The sequence below is a fragment of the Pan troglodytes genome, chromosome 2 (genome assembly GCF_028858775.2).
Source record: "Pan troglodytes isolate AG18354 chromosome 2, NHGRI_mPanTro3-v2.0_pri, whole genome shotgun sequence".
Taxonomy (NCBI): Eukaryota; Metazoa; Chordata; class Mammalia; order Primates; family Hominidae; genus Pan; species Pan troglodytes.
In genome coordinates this window covers 79,499,639-79,521,066 of record NC_086015.1, presented here as the reverse complement: position 1 = coordinate 79,521,066, position 21,428 = coordinate 79,499,639, and the positions used below count along the sequence as shown (strand labels likewise).

The 21,428-nt window shown below is 44.7% G+C and overlaps 1 pseudogene; it reads left to right on the top strand.

The window, feature by feature from the left end:
• The window catches only part of LOC107970439 (uncharacterized), a 77,749-nt pseudogene extending 56,645 nt beyond the window's left edge, over nt 1-21,104 (top strand).
• Nucleotides 21,105-21,428: the final 324 nt, after the last annotated feature.

Here is a 21,428-nt window from a genome sequence, read left to right as displayed (position 1 = left end):
TTTTCTTAAAAAAAAAAAGGAAAGCAACCCACTGTCAGAATAAAATAGGGTTTCTATTTAAAAAGAAGAAGAGGCAGGGCGTGGTGGCTCATGCCTATAATCCTAGCACTTTGGGAGGATGAGGCAGGAGGACTGCTTGGAGCCAGGAGTTTGAAACCAACTTGTGCAATATACTGAGACCCTGTCTCTGCAAAGAATAAAAAAATTAGCCAGGCATGGTGGCACATGTCTGTAGTCTTAGCTAGACAGGAGGCTGAAGGGGAAGACCACTTGAGCCCAGGATTTTGATGTTACAGTGAGCTCTGACTGTACCACTTGTACTCTAGCCTAGGCAAAGAAGGAGAACCCAAAAACAAAGCAAAAAAAAGGTTGGTTGGGGCGGGTTGGAGAAGAAAGTATTTCTGAATTTCTGGGTAGGTTACTGGTAGTGTCAGGCCAAATTAGCTCTACAGTCATATTCATTATAAATAAGGGCAACTAGAAGATCTCCATCTAGCTATTAAAAATTGGTTAAACTCTACAGAGATAAAGGATGGTGACCCTTGTATCCGTTAGTTGTTTTCACACAATGCTGCATAACATGTCACTCCAAATCTCAGTGGCTTAATACAACAATTGTTTATTTTCATGGATCTATGGGTCAGCTGAGGATTGGTTAATCTGGCATGAGCATGTCTGGGAAGCTTGACTTTGCACTTGATGTCTCTTGTCTTCTTCTGGAAGCAGCATTCTGGCCTCGGCTTGTTCTCATGGTGATAGCAGGAGTGAGCGAGCACAAATGAATGCACACTTTCCAAGTTTTTGGTCATGCAGATTAATATTCCAGTGGCCAAAGCTAGACACATGACTAAATGCAACATTAGGGGCTGGAGAAATATACTCCGATTCTTCACTGGGAGGAACTGCAGAGACAAATGGCAGAGTCTTGGATACAGGGAGGACATGGATCCATTAATGTACCTTAATCAACTGCAACCCTCTAACCACCAATACAATTAAATAAGTATTTGTTGAATGCACTTGTGCCTGAATGCTTCTGGCTGCAGCCCAGGCAATGGGGGCCTGATTGGGGAGGGACCATAGCAGGGACTCAATGCCCTGCAGGTCTGCATGTAATTGTGTACGGCCGACTCCACATTGGTCATGGCTGACTTGCTTTGTCCTGTGTCCCCAAGGGGCAACGATTGGGTGATTTCTGAACAATTTTGACAAAGTTGTTTTCAGGAGCCCAGGAAGCAAATCAATTGTAGATTTGAATTTTGCAGGGGGTCAGAATTGTTGAATATATATATAGTCTTTTACATGCTAACAATTATTTCCATACCACGAAGAAGGCCGGCTATTAGGAAGCTGCTGTTCAATTCCTTTGCCCCTTGAACTCATGAGCTGTGTCTATGTGGGGGGCACTCACTTGTTAGAGCTGTTTCCCTTCATAGTAACATCAGCCAACATTCTAAATAAATGCAGGAAATTAAATAGTCTTCCCCAAACATGTACTTTGCCCTTCTAAAGTGAATTACACATTGTAAAATAAAACACAGTCACATTAAAAAAAACAAAAGGTCTTTGTGTCAGGTTGGTCTGGCTTCAGCAAAGATAATCTTTGCCTCCAGATTAGAAGATCCTTGGAAACCACGGTATTGCACATGGCAGCCCCACATCTTGTTTTCTTTTCTTTTTTTTTTTTTTTTAACTAAAAGAGTTGACAATTTTATTTTCACATTTCCCAATACAAATGAAAACTGCGTTTTTTTTGGTCCCACTTCTCCCCTCCAAAACTATTCTCTTTGATAGGGTAAGGGGGCAAGTGTTCCTTATGCTGTTAAGAAAACCCAGTATCACAGCGCATGATCTCCTGGTGAAGGGAGCAGGTAAATATAAACTCATATAGGCTGGGCGCAGTGGCTCACGCCTGTAATGCCAGCACTTTAGGAGGCTGAGTCAAGCGGGTCACGAGGTCAGGAGATTGAGACCATCCCAGCAAACATGGTGAAATCCTGTCTCTACTAAAATAAAAAAAAATTAGCCAGGCATGGTGCGCACACCTGTAGTCCCAGCTACTCAGGAGGCTGAGGCAGCGGAATCACTTGAACCCAGGAAGTGGAGGTTTCAGTGAGCTGAGATCGTGCCACTGCCCTCCAGCCTGGGTGACAGAGGAAGACTCTGTCTCAAAAACAAAACAAAACAAAAAAACCACAACAACAACAACAAAAAACACTGAGGTAATGAGGCTTCCGCTCTATCCTTTTCTGTCTGGTCGAGTCATTCTGGGCTGACTGGGCACCATCATGAGATGGGCAGGAGGTCTTATCATTGGGCACCCAGGCATCATGGGCATGTGGCCTCCCATGGGCAGCCTCATTCCAGGAGCAGGTCCCACTGGCATCATCCCAGGAGGAGGAGGGCCCATCATTGGCATCATGGGAGGGCCTCCCATATGGGGTGCTGCCATCATACTGAGATGGGTGAGAAGTGTCAAATACACATTAGATTGTGAAGCCTTAATATAAAAAGAAAGCAAAGTATTTTACTAATGTTAAAATATTTTATACACGTAGACCTGGTATTTTGGATAGATTTATTTAAATCTGTGATATTATTCCAATTACCTTCACTTCTTTTGTTTTACTTTTTAAAATGTGGTTACTACAAAATGCAAAAGTAAATGTGTGGCTTGCATCATATTTCATCACATTTAGTGTGGGCCCTGAGGGTCTAGGGGAGTTATGAGCCTTAAGTTGAGGGTGACCCAGGTCAACGTGAATTGCTCTGAAAGAGAAGCAAAGGGCATAAAGAGAACATATAAATGGAGAGACGGAGCTCAGTCTTGCAGGGTGAGGAAAGGCTTTCTTTCTTACAGTCTGGCATTTCTTCAAAAGCTTAAACACAGAGTTCTATGACCCAGCACTTCCACTCCTGTTTATGAAAGAAATGAAAATATATGTCTATGCAGAAACTTGTACATAAATGCTCATAGCAGCATTACTCACAATAACGCCAAATTGAAAACAACACAAATGCTTGTCTACTGATGAGTGGAGTAATAGAACATGGTTTCACCATGCAATGGAATATTATTCAGTCATCAAAAGGAATGAAGTACTAACACGTGCTACAACACGGATGAACCATGAGAATATTATGCTAAGTGGAAGAAACCAGTCACAAAAGGTCACATATTATAAGATTTCATTTATATGAAATGTCCAGAACACGCAAATCTATGAAGACAGAAACCCTGTCTCTACTAAAAATATAAAATTAGATGGGCGTGGTGGCACATGCATGTAATCCCAGCTACTCGTGAGGCAGGAGAATTGCTTGAACCCGGGAGGCAGAGGTTGTAGTGAGCCGAGATTGTGCCACTGCACTCCAGCCTGTGACAGAGACTCTATCTCAAAAAAAGTAGATTGTCAGGGCTTAGTGGGAGGAGGACATGGCAGGTACCTGCTCATGGATACAGGGTTTCTTTTTGGGGTGATGAAAATGTTTTAAAATTGATCATAATGGTGGTTGCTGAGCTCTGTGAATGCAATGAAACCATTGATTTGTTCACTTTAAATGGGCAAATCATACGGTACCTGAATTATATTTTAATAGTTATATTAAAAAAGTAAAATCTTCCTTGAAGAGATGACACTTAAGGAGAGGCATAGGGGGTGGGATGAATTCACTAGGTAGAAAATGAGGAAAAGCATTTCAGGGTGAGGAACAGCACAGTGAAGTCCCTGAGGTTGATAGGCATAGAGCAGATTTAAGGGACTTTTTTTTTTTTTTTCTCTTTGAGAAGGAGTTTCGCTCTTGACGGTCAGGCTGGAGTGGAGTCGTGTGATCTTGGCTCACTGCAATCTCTGCCTCCTGAGTTCAAGCGATTTTCCTGTCTCAGTCTCCCGAGTAGCTGGGATTACAGGCACCCTCCACCACACCTAGCTAATTTTTGGATATTTAGTAGAGATGGGGTTTCACCATGTTGACCAGGCTGGTCTCGAACTCCTGATCTCAGGTGATGCACCCGCCTCAGCTTCCCAAAGTGCTGGGATTACAGACATGAGCCACTGCGCTCAGCCAGATTTAAGGGACTTTCAAGAAGTTTGTGTGGCTGAAGCCTGCAGGGCAAGTGAGAGAATCAGGAAATGAGGCTGGAGAAAGAGAGGGGCTAGGTCATGAACGGTCTCACATTAGGGTGTTGAAACTTCATAGGAGTGGTCCCACCTTGGGCATCCCACGTAACTACTGTGTCCCAATTTCCTCACTGGTGAAATACAGGGCTGATGTAGAGATGGACTGAGATACTGTGTGCTCAGTAAAGGTGACATTTTATCGTTGTTGTTGTTGTTGTTGTTGTTTTTTGAGACGGAGTCTTACTCTGTCGCCCAGGCTGGAGTGCAGTGGTGCGATCTCGGCTCACTGCAACCTCCGCCTCCCTGGTTCAAGCGATTCTCCTGCTTCAGCCTCCCGAGTAGCTGGGCTTACAGGCATGTGCCACCATGCCCGGCTAATTTTTTGTACTTTTAGTAGAGACAGGGTTTCACCGTGTTAGCCAGGATGGTCTTGATCTCCTGACCTCGTGATCCATCCGCCTCGGCCTCCCAAAGTGCTAGGATTACAGGTGTGAGCCACTGCGCCTGGCTTGGAGTTGTTTTTAAAAGCACATTTCTCTCAAATTAACTCCGGGGTGTCCCACTGTGACTTGGGCAAAGGTTTGGATTTTCTGGAGGTGGAAAGTCAATCTTCAAATAGAATTTGGAGGCTGGGCACTGTGGCTCATGCCTGTAATCCCAGTACTTTGGGAGGCTGAGGTGGGTGGATCATTTGAGGCCAGAAGTTTGAGACCAACCTGGGCAACATGACGAGACCACGTTTCTACTAAAAATACAAAAATTAGCTAGGCATGGTGGTACATGCCTGTAATCCCAGCTACTTAGAAGGCTGAGGCAGGAGTTATCACTTGAGCCTGGGAGGCAGAAGTGTCCTGTGTCCACACCCCATGAGGTGTATCAGCTGACTGAAGATAAAATCGGTCACGCTGTGTTGAGATTGGGGTTGCTGTTATCATACCTCCTCCCCACCCCGCTAGGCATCCACAAATAGTCATCTTCAATGAGAAGTCCCTCCTGCCCCTGGCTGCCTTATTTCATCTGCACCCAACCATATCCATTGCTTGTCAGTGGGTCTCAACCTTTGCTGCACCTTGGAATCTCCTGGGGAGACGAGACAATAACAAGGCTCTCTCTCACTTAGCATGATGTTTCCAAGGTCCATCCCCATGTAGTAGGCACCAGTACTTCCACTGTATGGATACAGCACATTTTGTTTATTCATTCGTCAACCAAATGGCCAGCTTGGTTGTTTGCTACCTTTTGGTTATTATATATATTACATGATTCCATTTATGTGAATCCATAATGGAATTATGGATTGCCTATTCTGGAAAGGTCCAGAATAGGCAAATCTATAGAGACAGAAAGCAGGCAAGTGGTTGCCAGGAGCTGGGGGAAAGGGGAGGGGATGTGGGGTTCTTGATGGATACAGGGTTTTTTTGTGGGGGGGCGGGGGGCGTTAATGAAAATGTTTTGGAACTAGACAGAGATGATGACTGCTTAACACTGTGAATGTATTTAATGATACTGAAGTGTATGGTTTCATACAGGGATTTGTATGTTATGTGAATTTTGCCTCATTAAAAAAATACTGCTAGGAGCAATGGCTCATGCCTGTAATCCCAGCACTTTAGGAGGCCAAGGCGGGAGGATCACGTGAAGCTGGGTGTTTGAGACCTGCCTGCCCAATATGGTGAAACCCTATTTCTATTAAAAATACAAAAATTAGCCAGGCGTGGCGGTGCATACCTATAATCCCAGCTACTCGGAAGGCTGAGGTAGGAAAATGGGTTGAACCCGGGAGGCAGAGGTTGCAGTGAGCTGAGATTGCACCACAGCATTCCAGCCTGGGTGACAGAACAAGATTCCATCTCAAAAAAAAAAAAAAAACACACAAACACACACAAAATACTGATGCCCATGTTTCATCCCCAAGAGATTCTGTAATAATTGATCTGGGTTGCAGAGCCTGGGCACTGGGTTTATAAAATCTCCCCAGCTGATTCTAACGTGCAGCTGTGGTTGAGAATCTCCTTCTGGAATGAACTTGTTCATGTTTTACTTGTGTTGTTTTCTAGCCTGCCTTTGCCTTTCTGTTTCCCTTCACATCTTTGGGGAGTAATTTTTACAATGCAGTCTAACAACCAGCTGCCTCAAAATGCACTGGGATCCCTCATAACCAGGTAGCTTCCCATCTCCAACTCTGACCTGCCAAGTCAGAATCTTGTGGGTGGGGCCGAGGACTGTACATATTGAAACAGGCAGTGACCTGGGAACTATTTCTGAACACCCCTATGTTTCCCCTGTGTTTGCCCTTTCCTTTCACATTTGGACCCCTTTGTGTGCTGACCACTGGGCTGTTGCACGTGGACATAGCATAAAAAAGACAGGCCAGGTGCAGTGGCTCACACCTGTAATCCCAGCACTTTGGGAGGCCGAGGTAGGCAGATCACTTCAGGCCAGGAGTTCAAAATCTGCCTGGCCAACATGACAAAACCCCGTCTCTACCAAAAATATGAAATTAGCTGGGTGTGGTGATGCACGCCTTTGATCCCAGCTAGCCAGGAGGCTGAGGCTGGAGAATCCCTTGAGCCCAGGAGGGAGAGACTACAGTGAGCCAAGATCGCACCATTGCACTCCAGCCTGGGTGACAGAGTGAGACTCTTAAAAAAAAAAAAAAAAAAAAGACAGAGATGGTCCTTCCTTTATGGAGCTCTCAGTAAAACAAGAAAGTTCACGATGTCCTGGCATTTGTCAGAAATACATTTGGTATATGTAGCTGGGGTCACATGCTTGACATGCCTATTGAAAGCTTCTGGGTAGGAAGAGAACAATCACAGCATCACAGCCTGGCATAACTGTCTCCCAGAACAGGTCTTCCTGGGGAGACTGAGACCACAACTCTGAAATCAGAGCTCAAATCCAGGTTCTACATTTCCCTCAGTAATGTACATGATGTAAGACAGTTTTTATATTTGTTATCTATTGCTGTGCAACAATATTACTGCAAACTTTGTGGCTTGAGACAGCACACAGTTATCACTGCACGGTTTCTGTGGGTCAGGAATCCAGGCATGACTCAGCTGGGTTCAGTGCAAGGCTGCAGCCATAGTGTCAGCCATGGCTTGGTTCTCATCTGGAGGCGTGACTGGTGATTGATCTGCTTCCCGGCTCATCTGGTCGTTGGCAGAATCCAGTTCCTTGCAGGCTGCTGGACTCAGGGCCCCAGTTTCTTGCTGCCCTCAGCTTCTTGCAACATGGGCCTCTCCATCTGGCTGCTCATGACATGGCAGCTCACATCTTCAAAGCCAGCAAGTCAGACAGCCTCTTAGCAAGACAACTTAACATCCTATCTAACATAATCACCACATCCCATCACCTCTGCCATATTCTCTTGGTTATAAGAAAGTCATGGGTCCCTTTGTCAGATGAGTAGATTGCAAAAATTTTCTCCCATTCTGTAGGTTGCCTGTTCACTCTGATGGTAGTTTCTTTTGCTGTGCAGAAGCTCTTGGTTTAATTAGATCCCACTAGTCAATTTTTGCTTTTGTTGCCATTGCTTTTGGTGTTTTAGACATCAAGTCCTTGCCCATGCCTATGTCCTGAATGGTATTGCCTAAGTTTTCTTCTAGGGTTTTTACGGTTTTAGGTCTAATATTTAAGTCTTTAATCCATCTTGACTTAATTTTAGTATAAGGTGTAAGGAAGGGATCCAGATTCAGCTTTCTCCATATGGCTAGCCAGTTTTCCCAGCACCATTTATTAAATAGGGAATCCTTTCCCCATTGCTTGTTTTTGTCAGGTTTGTCAAAGATCAGATAGTTGTAGATATGTGGCATTATTTCTGAGGGCTCTGTTCTGTTCCATTGGTCTATATCTCTGTTTTGGTACCAGTACCATGCTGTTTTGGTTACTGTAGCCTTGTAGTATAGTTTGAAGTCAGGTAGCATGATGCCTCCAGCTTTGTTCTTTTGGCTTAGGATTGACTTGGCAGTGCAGGCTCTTTTTTTGGTTCCATATGAACTTTAAAGCAGTTTTTTCCAATTCTGTGAAGAAAGTCATTGGTAACTTGATGGGGATTCCATTGAATCTATAAATTACCTTGGGCAGTATGGCCATTTTCATGATATTGATTCTTCCTACCCATGAGCATGGAATGTTCTTCCATTTGTTTGCATCCTCTTTTATTTCATTGAGCAGTGGTTTGTAGTTCTCCTTGAAGAGGTCCTTCACATCCCTTGTAAGTTGGATTCCTAGGTATTTTATTCTCTTTGAAGCAATTGTGAATGGAAGTTCGCTCATGATTTAACTCTCTGTCTGTTATTGGTGTATAAGAATGCTTGTGATTTTTGCACATTGATTTTGTATCTGAGACTTTGCTGAATTTGGGTATTTTTAGTAGAGATGGAGTTTGCCAAATGCAGCCCCCAGTCACATACTACCTGCTTGTTCAATCGATCACGACCCTCTCATGATCACAACCCTCTCACATGGACCCCCTTAGACTTGTGAGCCCTTAAAAGGGACAGGAATTGCTCACTTGGTGAGCTGGGTTGTTAGAGATGTGCACCACCATGCCCAGCTAATTTTTGTATTTTTAGTAGAGATGGGGTTTCACCATGTTGGTTGCCCAGGATAGTCTCGATCTCTTGATCTCATGATCTGCCCACCTCGGCCTCCCAAAGTGCTGGGATTACAGGCGTGAGCCACTGCACCCAGCCCAGAGACGGCTTTTCATACTTGCTTTCCTGGCTCCTGCATCCTACCCCAGCACCAGGTGCTCACCACCTGTGGGCTGTGCTCATCCATGATCATCTCTCCCCAGGCCTGCTGTTCCTTGAGAAAGGAAGTTGTAATGGGCAGAATTCTAGGACAGCTCCCAAGAGACCCACTCCCTTATATCTGTTCCCTGTATCATCTCCTATTCTTGAGTGTGTCCAGAGCTTGTGATTTGGCCAAGGGGAAGGAATTTTGCAAATGTAATTATGGTCACACTTGCTTTGTTAAACACATTTGCTCTTCTGACTTTGAGTTCATCCAAAGCAGTATGATCTTAGGTGGGCCAGACCTAAACAGGTGAGCCTTTTAAAGGAGAAGTTTCAGAGATTCAACCCTTAGCCTCCAAGGAGACACAAATGGCCCTGCTGTGAGCTGTCTTTGGAGGTGGCAGCTGTAGTAGCTGAGGGCCTTCATTCAACAATTGGAAGAAATTGAATTCAGTCCACAAACTGAATAAGCTTGAAAGAGGACCCTGAGTATCTGATGAGACCCCAGCTCCAACTGACACTCTGGTTGCAGTATTGTGACCCTGAATAGAAGACCCAGTTAAACCCTGCCCAGACCCTTGGCTCATGAAAACAGATAATAACTGGGTGGTGTTTAAGCTGCTCAGTTTGCACTGGTAAATCCACCAACAGGAAAGTAATATAGAAGTTAAGTGGGCTGGGCATGGTGGCTCATGCCTGTAATCCCAACACTTTGGGAGGCTAAGGAGGGTGGATCACAAGGTCAAGAGATCGAGACCATCCTGGCCAACATGGTGAAACCCCATCTCTACTAAAAATACAAAAATTAGCCAGGTGTGGTGGCACACAACTGTAGTCCCAACTACTCAGGAGGCTGAGGCAGGAGAATCACTTGAACTGAGGAGGTGGAGGTTGCAGTGACCCAGGACCATACCACTGCACTCCAACCTGGTCAACAGAGAGAGACTTCATCTCAAAAAAAAAAAAAAAAGTTAAACGAATACTTTTGAGCATTGATGGAAGTTGCTTTCATCCCCGCTTACTTAATCATCTTTATCTTAGCCTTGAAAGAGGGATGCTTTAACCCCATTTGTAACAAGTGAGTCTGAGGCCCAGGAAAGTGATAGAATTTAGCAAAGTCCACCTTGCTACCTGGTGGCCCCAGCTAGAACTCAACCCCAGGTCCATATACCTAAAGTCATTACAACATCCACTGAAATTTTGCCCCTCTCTCCATGCCTTCCTCTTTAGAAGCCTGTCCTTTCAGGGTTAGATCCCAACCCAGTGTTACAAGGTACTGAACTCTGATTTTCACAAAATATAGTAACTACCCCCAAAATTGATAATCGTATTTTTGAGCCAGGCATAGTGGTTCATGCCTGTAATCCCAAAACTTTGGGAGGCTGAGGTGGGTGGATCATGAAGTCAAGAGATCGAGAGCATCGTGGACAACATGGTGAAACCCCATCTCTACTAAAAGTACAAAAATTAGCTGGGAGTGGTGGCAGGCATCTGTAATCCCAGCTACTCAGGAGGCTGAGGCAGGAGAATCGCTTGAACCCAGGAGGCAGAGGTTGCAGTGAGTCAAGATTGCATCACTGCACTCCAGCCTGGCAACAGAGCAAGACTCCATCTTAAAAAAAAAAAAATACTATTTTTGAGTCCTTATGTGTCAACCACTGGGCTATCCCAACACCAATAGATATTATGATTATGTTATTTTTTTCCATTTTATTGATGTGGAAACCAACACATAGAAAGGTAAAGGAACTTGACAAAGGTGATGGTCACACAGCCAAAGAACTGTAGAAGTAGCACAGGAATCCCAGCAAACTCACAGCCAAGCTCTGCTTTTCACCTTCACGTCATACTGTCCTCAGACTAAATCCCAAACTCTGACATTCCCAATCAAAAATCATACTCAAGGCCGGGCACGGCAGCTCATGCCTGTCATCTCAGCAGTTTGGGAGGCTGAGGCAGGGGGATCACCTGAGGTCAGGAGTTCCAGACCAGCCAGGCCAACATGGTGAAACCCCATCTCTACTAAAAATACAAAACTTAGCCAGGCGCAGTGGTGGGTGTCTGTAATCCCAGCACTTTGGGAGGCTGAGGCACGAAAATCACTTGAACCCAGGAGGCAGAAGTTGCAGTGATCCATGATCATGCCACTGCACTCCAGCCTGGGCAAGAGAGTGAGACTCTGTCTCAAAAGAAAAAAAAAAAAAGCTGTGCTTAAAAATAGCTTGGAAGTGCACATATCTTCTGTGAAAGTTGATGGACTACAATTAGCTTCAAAACACAAATAAGTAACTGTGTTTAAATGAGGCCTTCTTTGTACTAGCTAGAGAAAATCAATGTAGCTATTCATATTTTGGTTCCCCTTCCAGGAACAGAGAAGTTGCCCATGACTCTGTGATCTGTTTTGTCCAATGAACCATGAGCAGGAGCAACTTGAGTCACCTCCAGGTGGAAGTGCTAAGAGGCTCTGTGATCCACCACATTCCCTTTCCCCTGAAGTGATGATCAAGGACACATGCAGAGATGGGACTTTTGTCAACCTGGATCCCTGAGTGAACACAATGAACAGACCACCCCACAATGCCCTAACACAGCCCAGACATGTAACATGACCAAGAATAAGCCTCACTGTGGCCAGACATGGTGGCTCATGCCTGTCATCCCAGCACTTTGGGAGGCCAAGGCAGGTGGATCATTTGAGGTCAGGAGTTCAAGACCAGCCTGGCTAACATGGTGAAATCCTGTCTCTACTAAGCACAAAAATTAGCCAGACAGTAGTGGAATGGGCCTGTAATCCCAGCTACTCAGGAGGCAGAGAATCGCTTGAGTCTAGGAGGCAGAGGTTGCAGTGAGCTGAGATTGCACCACTGCACTCTAGTCTGGGTGACAGAGTGAGACCCTGTCTCAAAAACAAACAAGCAAACAAATACCTCACTGCATGGAGCCACTGAGATTTGGGGATTGTTGTTACTGCACCAGAACCCAAATCATCCTGACCACTAGACTGTCCTAACTAGGGTTTCTTACCAAAAGCAAAGGCATTTTTGAAGTTCGTGACATTTAAACAAAAGAGCTTATACCAATATCTGCCACTTTGTCAGGATAACAAATGCAAACAAAGCCAACAGCCAGAAGTTAAAAGAAACAGATTAGGTTGAAAACAGAACTGTCAAAACAGGCAAAATGGACTTCGTTTAGTGATTGCAAAGAACATCAGGCAAGACATAGGTGTGGTCATCACATAATTTATCACATGCTTAATTGCACATGTTTGACTAAGAAAAACACAAAGTATTTAAGCTCATCTGTAGTTCAAAGTGCCTATCCGTGTATTTATCCATTCATCCTGATTAATTTATTGAGCAACTCTTTTGTGCCAGGCACTGTGCTGGGTGGTGGTAATGCAATGATGGAAATGGCAGGCATGGCTCTGCCCTCCAGGAGTTTCTAGGATACAGAGGGAGATAAACAAAAATTAAGTAAATCCATGAAAGAAGTATTGGTGGAACCTGCCCCCAATATTTCAACATAGGTTCTTTCTGTTTTCCATAAGTGTCAGCCAGCTGAGAAATAAAGAGAGACACTACAAAGAGAGGAATTTCACAGCTGGGCCACTGGGGGTGACATTACATATCAGTAGGGCCAAGATGCCCCCTGAGTCTCAGACCAGCAAGTTCTTAATTAAGGGTTTCAAAAGGGGAGGGGGTGTAAGAACAGGGAGTAGGTACAAAGATCACATGCTTCAAAGGGCAAAAAGCAGAATTACTACTAAGGGTCTAACAAACATCACATGCTTCTGAGGGAACAGGGCAAAGGGTAAAAGCAGAACTACTGATAAGGGTCCAGCAATGATCACAAAGCAAAGGTCAAAAGCAGAACCACTGATAAGGGTCTATGTTCATTGGCGCATGTATTGTCTTGATAAACATCTTAAACAACAGAAAACAGAAAACAAGAGAACCAGTCTGACCACAGATTTACCAGGGTGGAGTTTTTCTCCACCCTAGTAAGCCTTTGGGTACTGCATGAGACCAGGGCCTATCTCAGTCCTTATCTCAACCGCATAAGACAGACATTCCCAAAGCGGCCATTTATAGACCTCCCCCCAGGAGTGCATTCCTTTCCCAGGGTATTAATATTCCTTGCTAGGAAAAGAATTTAGTGATATCTCTCCTACTTGCACATCCATTTATAGACTTTCTGCAAGAAGAAACATATGGCTCTTTTTGCCCGACCCTGCAGGCAGTCAGACCTTATGGTTATCTTCCCTTGTTCCCTAAAAATCGCTGTTATTCTCTTCTTTTTCAAGGTGCACTGATTTCATATTGTTGAAACACACATGTTTTAAAATCAATTGGTACAGTTAACACAATTATCACAGTGGTCCTGAGGTGATGTACATCCTTAGCTTATGAATATAACAGGATTAAGAGATTAAAGACAGGCATAAGAAATTATAAAAGTATTATTTGGGAACTGATAAATGTCCACAAAGTCTTCACAATTTATGTTCCTCTGCCGCAGCTCCAGCCAGTCCCTCCATTTGGGGTCCCTGACTTCCCACAACAAGGAATAATAAGAGGTTAAGGTGGAGAAGAGCAGGGAAGTCCACTTTATAAAGGGGTCAGGAAAGAGCTCTCTGTTGGAAGCACCATTTTAGCTGAGACCTAAAGGATGGTCTAATTTGGGGAGGTGCAGAGGAAAATCATTCCAGACTGAAGCAGCAAGTGCAAAGGCCCTGTTGTGGAAAAAGGTTTGAAAGTCCAACAAAACAAAAGGAAGCCAGAGTGGCTGAAATAGAGTAGGCCAAGGGGAGGAGATAGGAGAGGGCTGGAGAGGTGGCAGGAACAGGAAGAAGACTCAGGGTCTTGATTTTATTCTATGTGCCATGGGCAGGAAAGGCAGGGATGAGACTCAATGGACACCTCAAGATCACTGAAGCTGCCAGGTGGGAAATGGATTGCTGAGCATCAAGAGCAGGTGCAGAGGACCAGTTAAGACCAGTTAGGAGGCTGCTGCTGTAGCCCAGCTGGGATAGCAGTGCCCTAGGCAAAGATAATGACAGTGAAGATAGAGAGAGTGGACAAGTTGGATAAAGTTTAGAATCAAGGGACTTGCTGACTGGAGAAGAAGGCAAAAGCAGAGTTAGCACAACACGTGAGTTATGACCACCTTGAGCAGCTCAGCAGGGGGTGGTGCCATTTACAGAACAGAGATGGCACAGACAGAGGCCATGGAGAAGGAGGAAAAAGAGAGTTTGGCTTTGGGTTTTTTTTAAGACAGGGTCTCTGGCTCTGTCACCCAGGCTGGAGTGCATTGGTGTGATCATAGCTCTTTGCAGCCTCAAACTCCTGGGCTCAAGCAATCCTCCTGCCTCAGCCTCCCAAGCAGCAGGATTACAGATCCTACAGATGCACTTCACCATGCCTAGCTAATTTTTTTTTTTTTTTTTTTTTTTTGGTGGACAGGGAGTCTCACTGTGTTTTCCAGGCTGGCTTCAAACTCCTGGCCTCAAGTAATCCTCCCACCTCGGCCTCTCATAGCACTGGATTTACAGCCATCACCTACCACTCCAAGCTGTGAGTTTGGCTTTGGATGTAACAAGATTGAGGTGTTCATGAGTTGACAAGTGGAAAAAACAAGAAGTTGAGTGTTTAAGACTGCTGTTTGAAGGAGAAGTCTAGCCTCAAGACAAAAGTTCAGGACTCATCAGCTGAGAAATGGCACTGAAAATTATGCAAATGGATGAGCTCAGCTAGCAAACAGGTCCAGAGAGAGCAGAAAGTCCAGAGAGAGCAGCACTGGGCCATGCACCTGGCCTAATGCTACCCCACTCCTGCCAATCCCTGTGTTATGCTGGAGAGGGTTCAGCCTCTGGTGAGTTTCACCAAACCCCCACATCTCTTTCTTCTGAGACCGTCTCTAAAATTCCCTCTTTTATACTTAGTGAAATGGGATTCTCTTTTTCCCATCCAGCTTAAGCAAAAACTTTTGACTATGAGGGGAATGAGGATGCATTTAGATTTGTTCTGCATGGCTAATTCCATCAAAGATTTCTCATTATTCATGCCTGGCAGTCTCATTTTCTTCTTTCGCCTGTCAGAGCATAGTCATAGCCTTAATTAGTGACGTTTTCACCCTTCTAACACTAGCAATTTTCCCCCATCTCAGTTCTCAGGAAGTTCTGTTCACAGAATTATCTCCTGAATCCTCACCTGGGGATAGAAATTGTTCTCTGTGGCCGTGTCTCCCCCTATAATTCTCATCAAAAAACACAGTGATCTCTGTGCATCAAATATTAAACTCAAGCTTAACAGATCATGCTTCTGGCTTCTCTCTCTCTCTGGCCTGTGGGGTAACAGGTTTGCAGCCTTTGCAGAGAAGACACCAAATTCTCAGGAGGCCAGAGTTTCCAAGAGTGCTTGTCACTCTTGCTCTCTTTCTCCTGCTCAAAATTCAGCACTAGAGAGTGTTACACCATTGCACCTGCAGAGGAGTTCATCTGACTCTAGGGACTACAGAGGAGAGAGATGGACAGACTAACAGGCATTCAGAAAATGGCTACAACAATGGGGAAGAAAATGAAAGTCAAACCAAATAAGCCATGGTCAAAAAAAAAAAAAAATCTAGAGGGCAGCTGCAGTGGCTCACACCTGTAATCCCAGCACTTTGGGAGGCCGAGGCAGGTGGATCACTTGAGATCAGGAGTTCGAGACTAGCCTGGGCAACATAGTGAAATCACGTCTCTACTAAACATACAAAAATTAGCCAGGTGTGATGATAGGCGCCTGTAATCTCAGCATTTTGTGAGGCTGAGGTGGGTGGATCACCTGATGTCAGGAGTTGGGACCAGCCTGGCCAACATGGTAAAACCCGATTTCTATTAAAAAATACAAAAACTAGCCAGGTGTGGTAGCAGGTGCCTGTAATCCCAGCTACTTGGGAGGCTGAAGCAGGAGAATTTCTTGAACCCAGGAGGCAGAGGTTGCAGTGAGCAAAGATTGCACCACTGCACTCCAGCCTGGGCAACAGTGAGACTTTGTCTCAAAAAAAAAAAAAAATAAAAACAAAAACCTAGAAATGTCCATCCAGGCTGAAGAGAATATTCCAGAGCAGGGTTTGGGATACTATGGCCCATGGGTCAAATCTGACCTGCTGCACAAGTTTTTGTCAATAAAGTTTTATTGGAACACAGCCATGCCCATTTGCTACATATTGTCTATGGCTGCTGGATTAGGCTGTTCTCTCATGCTATAAGGAAATACCTGAGACTGGGTAATGTACAAAGAAAAGAGGATTAATTTGCTCACAGTTTTGTAGAGTGTACAGGGAGCATGACACTGACATCTGCTGAGCTTCTGTGGAGGCCTCAGGAAACTTACAATCATGGCAGAAGGTGAAGTGGGAGCAAGAGAGTGAGGAGGGAGGTGCTACACACTCGTAAACAACCAGATCTTGCAAGAACTCACTCACTATTGCAAGGACAGGATGAAAGGGATGATGCTAAATCATTTATGAGAAATCCACCCCCATGATCCAATCTCTTCCCACCAGGCCCCACCTCTAACACTGGGTATTACATTGCAACATGAGATTTGGGCGGGGAGACATATTCACCCTATATCTGCTGCTTTCATGCTATGGGTGGCAGAGTTGAGTAACTACTACAAGAGACTGTATGGCCCACGAATTCTAAAATATTTACTATCTGATGCTTTCAAGAAATTTTGCAAAGCCTGCTCTTGAAAAGGAAGGGAAGGAAGAGGAGAGGAGGAAGGCAGGAAGGAGCAGAGAGGGACACGGGGCTGTATCCAAACATCTGTTGTTAAGAAAGAGAAATTCAATTTATTTGGCATGGCCCAAGTTATCAAACTTGGAGCACTCCATTGAAGTTTCAGAACAAACACTGTGCTGAATATAAGGATGACCCCATCTGTAAAGCCTAACCTTGTTTTTATTAACTTTGTTCGTAGACGTTCCTTTTTTTTTTAATCACTTAGCCTTGTTTCTACCTGAATTGACTTTCTTTTAGCTAAGAGAGCTAGACAGACTTTGTCTTGGCTTTTTCATTGGCAGCCCCTTCCTCAAGGACTTAACTTGTGCAAGCTGACTCTTAGCACATCTAAGAATGCAATTAACTGAAAAGATACTGTGGGGCGAGCAATATCCGCAGTTCCTAGGAATTCGTCTGATTGATAATGCCTAAAGCCCCGCGTCTATCACTTTGTAATAGTCTTAAAGCTCTTAGACCTAGAACTGTTTACTTTCCTGTAACAATTTATCCTTTTAACTTCTTTGCCTACTTCTGTAAAATTGTTTTAACTAGACCCCTTTCCCCTTTCTAAACTAAAGTATAAAAGAAAATCTAGCCCCTTCTTCAGGGACGAGAGAACTTTAAGCATTAGCCGTATCTTGGCCACCGGCTAAATAAAGACTCATAATTCGTCTCAAAGTGTGGCATTTTCTCTAACTCGCTCAAGTACAACATTTGGAGGCCCTAGTGAGAAACGCAACCAGGCGAGAGCCGGGCTTGCTCCGGGCCCCCCGGAAGGACGGCCGGCTTGTAATGGGGGCGCCACCTGAAAAAAAATTTTCAGGTCCCCGAAAGGTGACCGTCTTCCGGAGGAGAGCAGATAGACTACCGTGTGGGTGCCCACAAAAATTCCACCTCTGAGTCCTCAACTTCTGACCCCGAGGTCAGGTAGGTCAGATTTGACTTCAGTTCCAGTAAGAGGGAAGCGGCCCTGATGACAGCGTCCCTCTTTTGACTCTGCCCCTTTCTCTAGGATGCTAGAAGTTAGAGCCCTGTTTTTCTGTTAGGCACGTCTGTGTCTCTGTCTAGGAGGGAAGTGGCCCTGACAGGGGCCCTCCCTTGACTCAGTCCACATCCCAGGATGCTGGAGGACTGAGTCCTGGTTTCTGGCAGACCGGTCACACTCTCTCTCTCTCCCTCTCTTTTTCTATCTCTCATCTTTCTCTTGTTCAAGTTTCTTGAAGAATCTCCAAGAAAGAAAGAAAGAAAAACTGTTATAAACTCTGTGTGAATAATGAATGAATGAGGGAGGACAAGGGCTTGCGCTTGTCCTCCAGTTCGTAGCTCCACGGTGAAAGCTCGGAGTTCAAGTGGGCCCTCACCTGCGGTTCCGTGGCGACCTCATAAGGCTTAAGGCAGCATCAGGCATATCTCGATCTGAGCCGGAAGTTTATACTGGCCTGCCAATGCTAAGAGGAGCCCAAGTTCCCTCAGGGGGAGCGGCCAGGCAGGCATCTGACTGATCTCATCACAGGACCCCCCTCCCCTTGTCTGTCTAAAAAAAAAAAAAAAAGGAAGAAACTGTCATAACTGTTTACATGCCCTAAATTCAATTGTTTATGTTGATTGTTCTGTTCAGTGTCTATTTTCTTGTTTAGTAGTTGTCAAAGTTTTGCATGTCAAGATGTTGATATTGCCCAAGATATCTAAGTAAAAACTTCTTCAAAGTCCTTAGTGCTGATTTTTTGTCACAGGAGGTTAAATTTCTTATCAATCATTTAGGCTGGCCACCACAGTCCTGTCTTTTCTGCCAGAAGCAAGTCAAGTGTTGTTACAAGAACAAGTGTGAAAAACATTTGCCTGATTAAGATTTCTAGCACCATGAAAGTTGTAAGTATTTGGATTGTCATACCCCACGTCCAAGTGATTAGACCTCCTCTAAACTAAACCAGTAGTAAGTTCAAAACAGCCACCATGCAGATTTCCTTGCTCACTTCTTTTGTCATTCTGTAACTTTTCCTGTGCCCTGAAGTAGAACGTACACCCGTACTACTTTACTTCGTTGAGATTCTTACTCTGTTCCTCTGTGGCTACTCTCCCATCTTAAAAATGATCTGAGTAGTCCTTTTCACATCGTCCCTGCCCTCTACCCTGCACGTCTCATTTTCTGGTGTGACAGCAAGTTCAGCATCTCCATGACTTGGCTCTGCTCTCACTCCTTAAACCCTTAAAAGAAAAAGCTAAGTTTAAGCTATTTGCCTTTAAGTCATAAAGACACCAAAAGTATTTAAAGTCCAGATCTAGAAGAAGAAGAACGCCTAGATCAAACTGACCCAGAAGATCTCAGGCTGGCTCTAGTCCTCCTCCCTCAATCTTAAAGCTACAGTAATGTAGCAAGTAGCATTAGCTGTTGTAGTTTTTCTGCTCTTTCTAGTCATGTTGATTCTGTTCTTTCAATACTCCAGTCCCCCAAGAAATAAGTTTCTCTGTCCATGCTAAGTTTAATATTTATGCTCAAATCTTATTAAATTGCCTTCAAAAAAAAAATAAGAAACACTTCCTCCCAGCCTTTTAAAAGTTAAAGCCCTCTCCAATGTGTGCTGCAGAATTTTCCTCTCAGTTTCTCAGAGGTTTATAAAGTCCGCCTTAAAAAAGGCAAACTCCAGACACTGTGCAAAATAAAATGGCCAAAGTTTAAAGTCAAGTGGCCCCCTGAAGGGTCATTGAACCTCACAATTGTTCAAGCTGTGTGGCAGGTTATTACTGAAACTCCTAGCCACCCTGATCAGTTTCCCTACCTTGATCAATAGCTAAGTTCAGTCAGGAGCCCCTCCATAGCTCCGCTCATGAGCCATTCAGAATTCTACCTCCAAGGTCCTCCTAAGCCAGACCGCGTTTTCACCTCGACCCTCAGCCGGTTCGGCTTCCCCTGTACTGCCTCCCTCTGAAGAAGAGGAGAGTCTCCCTCACCCAGTCCCACCGCCTTACAACCAGCCTGCTCCCTTAAAGTTATCCCATGTCTCCTCGACGACATCCCCTGTAGGCTCGCCACCCATTGCCTCTCAATCGCGACCGTGACAGGAAGAAGTAGCCCCTCTACTACCACTGAGAGAGGCACAAGTCCCTCCAGGTAATGAGCGCTCAGCCCCCTTCTTAGTTTATGTCCCTTTTTCTACTTCTGACTTATATAATTAGAAAACCCATAATCCTCCCTTCTCTGAAAAGCCCCAGGCTTTGACCTCTCTGATAGAGTCCGTACTCCGGACTCACCTGCCCACCTAAGATGATTGCCAACAGCTCCTTTTAACCCTTTTCACCTCTGAAAAAAATGAACGTATCTGAAAAGAAGCCAAAAAGTACTTCCTCACATCAGCCAATAGACCAGAAGAAGACACTAGAGACCTCCTTGACGAGGTCTTTCCCTCTACCTGGCCTAACTGGGACCCAAATTCCTCAAGTAGAAGGAGAGCTTTAGACGATTTTCACCGGTATCTCCTCGCAAGTATTAAAAGAGCCGCTCAGAAACCCATAAACTTGTCTAAGACGACCCAAGTTGTCCAAAGGCCCTATAAGTCACCAAGAACGTTTTTAGAGCATCTCCAGGAGGCTTATCGGATTTACACCCCTTTTGACCCGGCAGCTCCGGAAAATAGCCGTGCTTTTAATTTAGCATTTGTGGCTCAGGCAGCCCCGGATATTAAAAATAAACTCCAAAAACTAGAAAGATTTGCTAGAATAAATATCAGTCAGCTTTTAGAAATAGCCCAAAAAGCTTTTGACCATCAAAAGGTTAAAAAACAAAAACAAGCAACACAAGCAGCTGAAAAGGCCGCTGATAAAGCATTCAAAAGACAAACAAAAATCTTAGTGGCGGCTATCCAAGAAGTGCAGAATAAAATAGCCCATTAGTTTAGCATTAACTGAAGCCCCTGCTTTAGCCCTCCCTAATATCTCCATAAAAGCCAAGGAGTTGCTAAAGAGGTGCTTACTCAGGCTTTAAGACCCTAAAGACACCCAGTGGCCTATTTATCTAAGAGGCTACATCCTGTGGCCTCTAGATGGCCAAGTTGTCTGCGAGCCGTAGAGGCTACAGCAAGCCTAGCCCAAGAAGATAAGTTTACTCTAAGCCAAAATTTAACCCTTACAGCTCCTCGTGCTGTAAAGACCTTACTACGAAGTGCTTCTGGCAAACAGATGTCAAATGCTCGCATCTTGCAGTATCGAAGTTTACTGTTAGATCAGCCTCGTTTGACTTTCTATCCCACAAAGTGTTTCAATCCAGCTACACTACTTCCTGACTCAGAGTGCACTATTCCTGCTCATGACTGTCAAGAACTGTTAGAAACTATCGAAACTGGCCGATCTGATCTTCAAGATGTGCCCCTGGAAAAGGCAGATGCCGCCGTGTTCACAGACAGTAGCAGCTTCCTCAAGCAGGAAGTAGGAAAAGCCAGTGCAGCTGTTACCATGAAGACAGATGTGTTGTAAGCTCAAGCTTTACCAGCGAACACCTCAGCACAAAAGGCTGAATTGATCGCCCTCACTCAGGCTCTCCGATAAACTAAGAATAAACGTATTAACATTTACACTGACAGCAAGTACGCCTTTGCTACTGTGCATGTACATAAAGCCATCTACCAGGAAAGCAGGCTACTCACCTCAGCAGTTAGCTGTGATCCACTGCAAAGGACATCAAAAAGAAAACAAGGCCGTTGCCCATAGTAACCAGAAAGCTGATTCAGCAGCTAAGGTCACAGCGCCACTTTCAATCATGCCTCTAAACTTGCTGCCCACAGTCTCCTTTCCACAGCC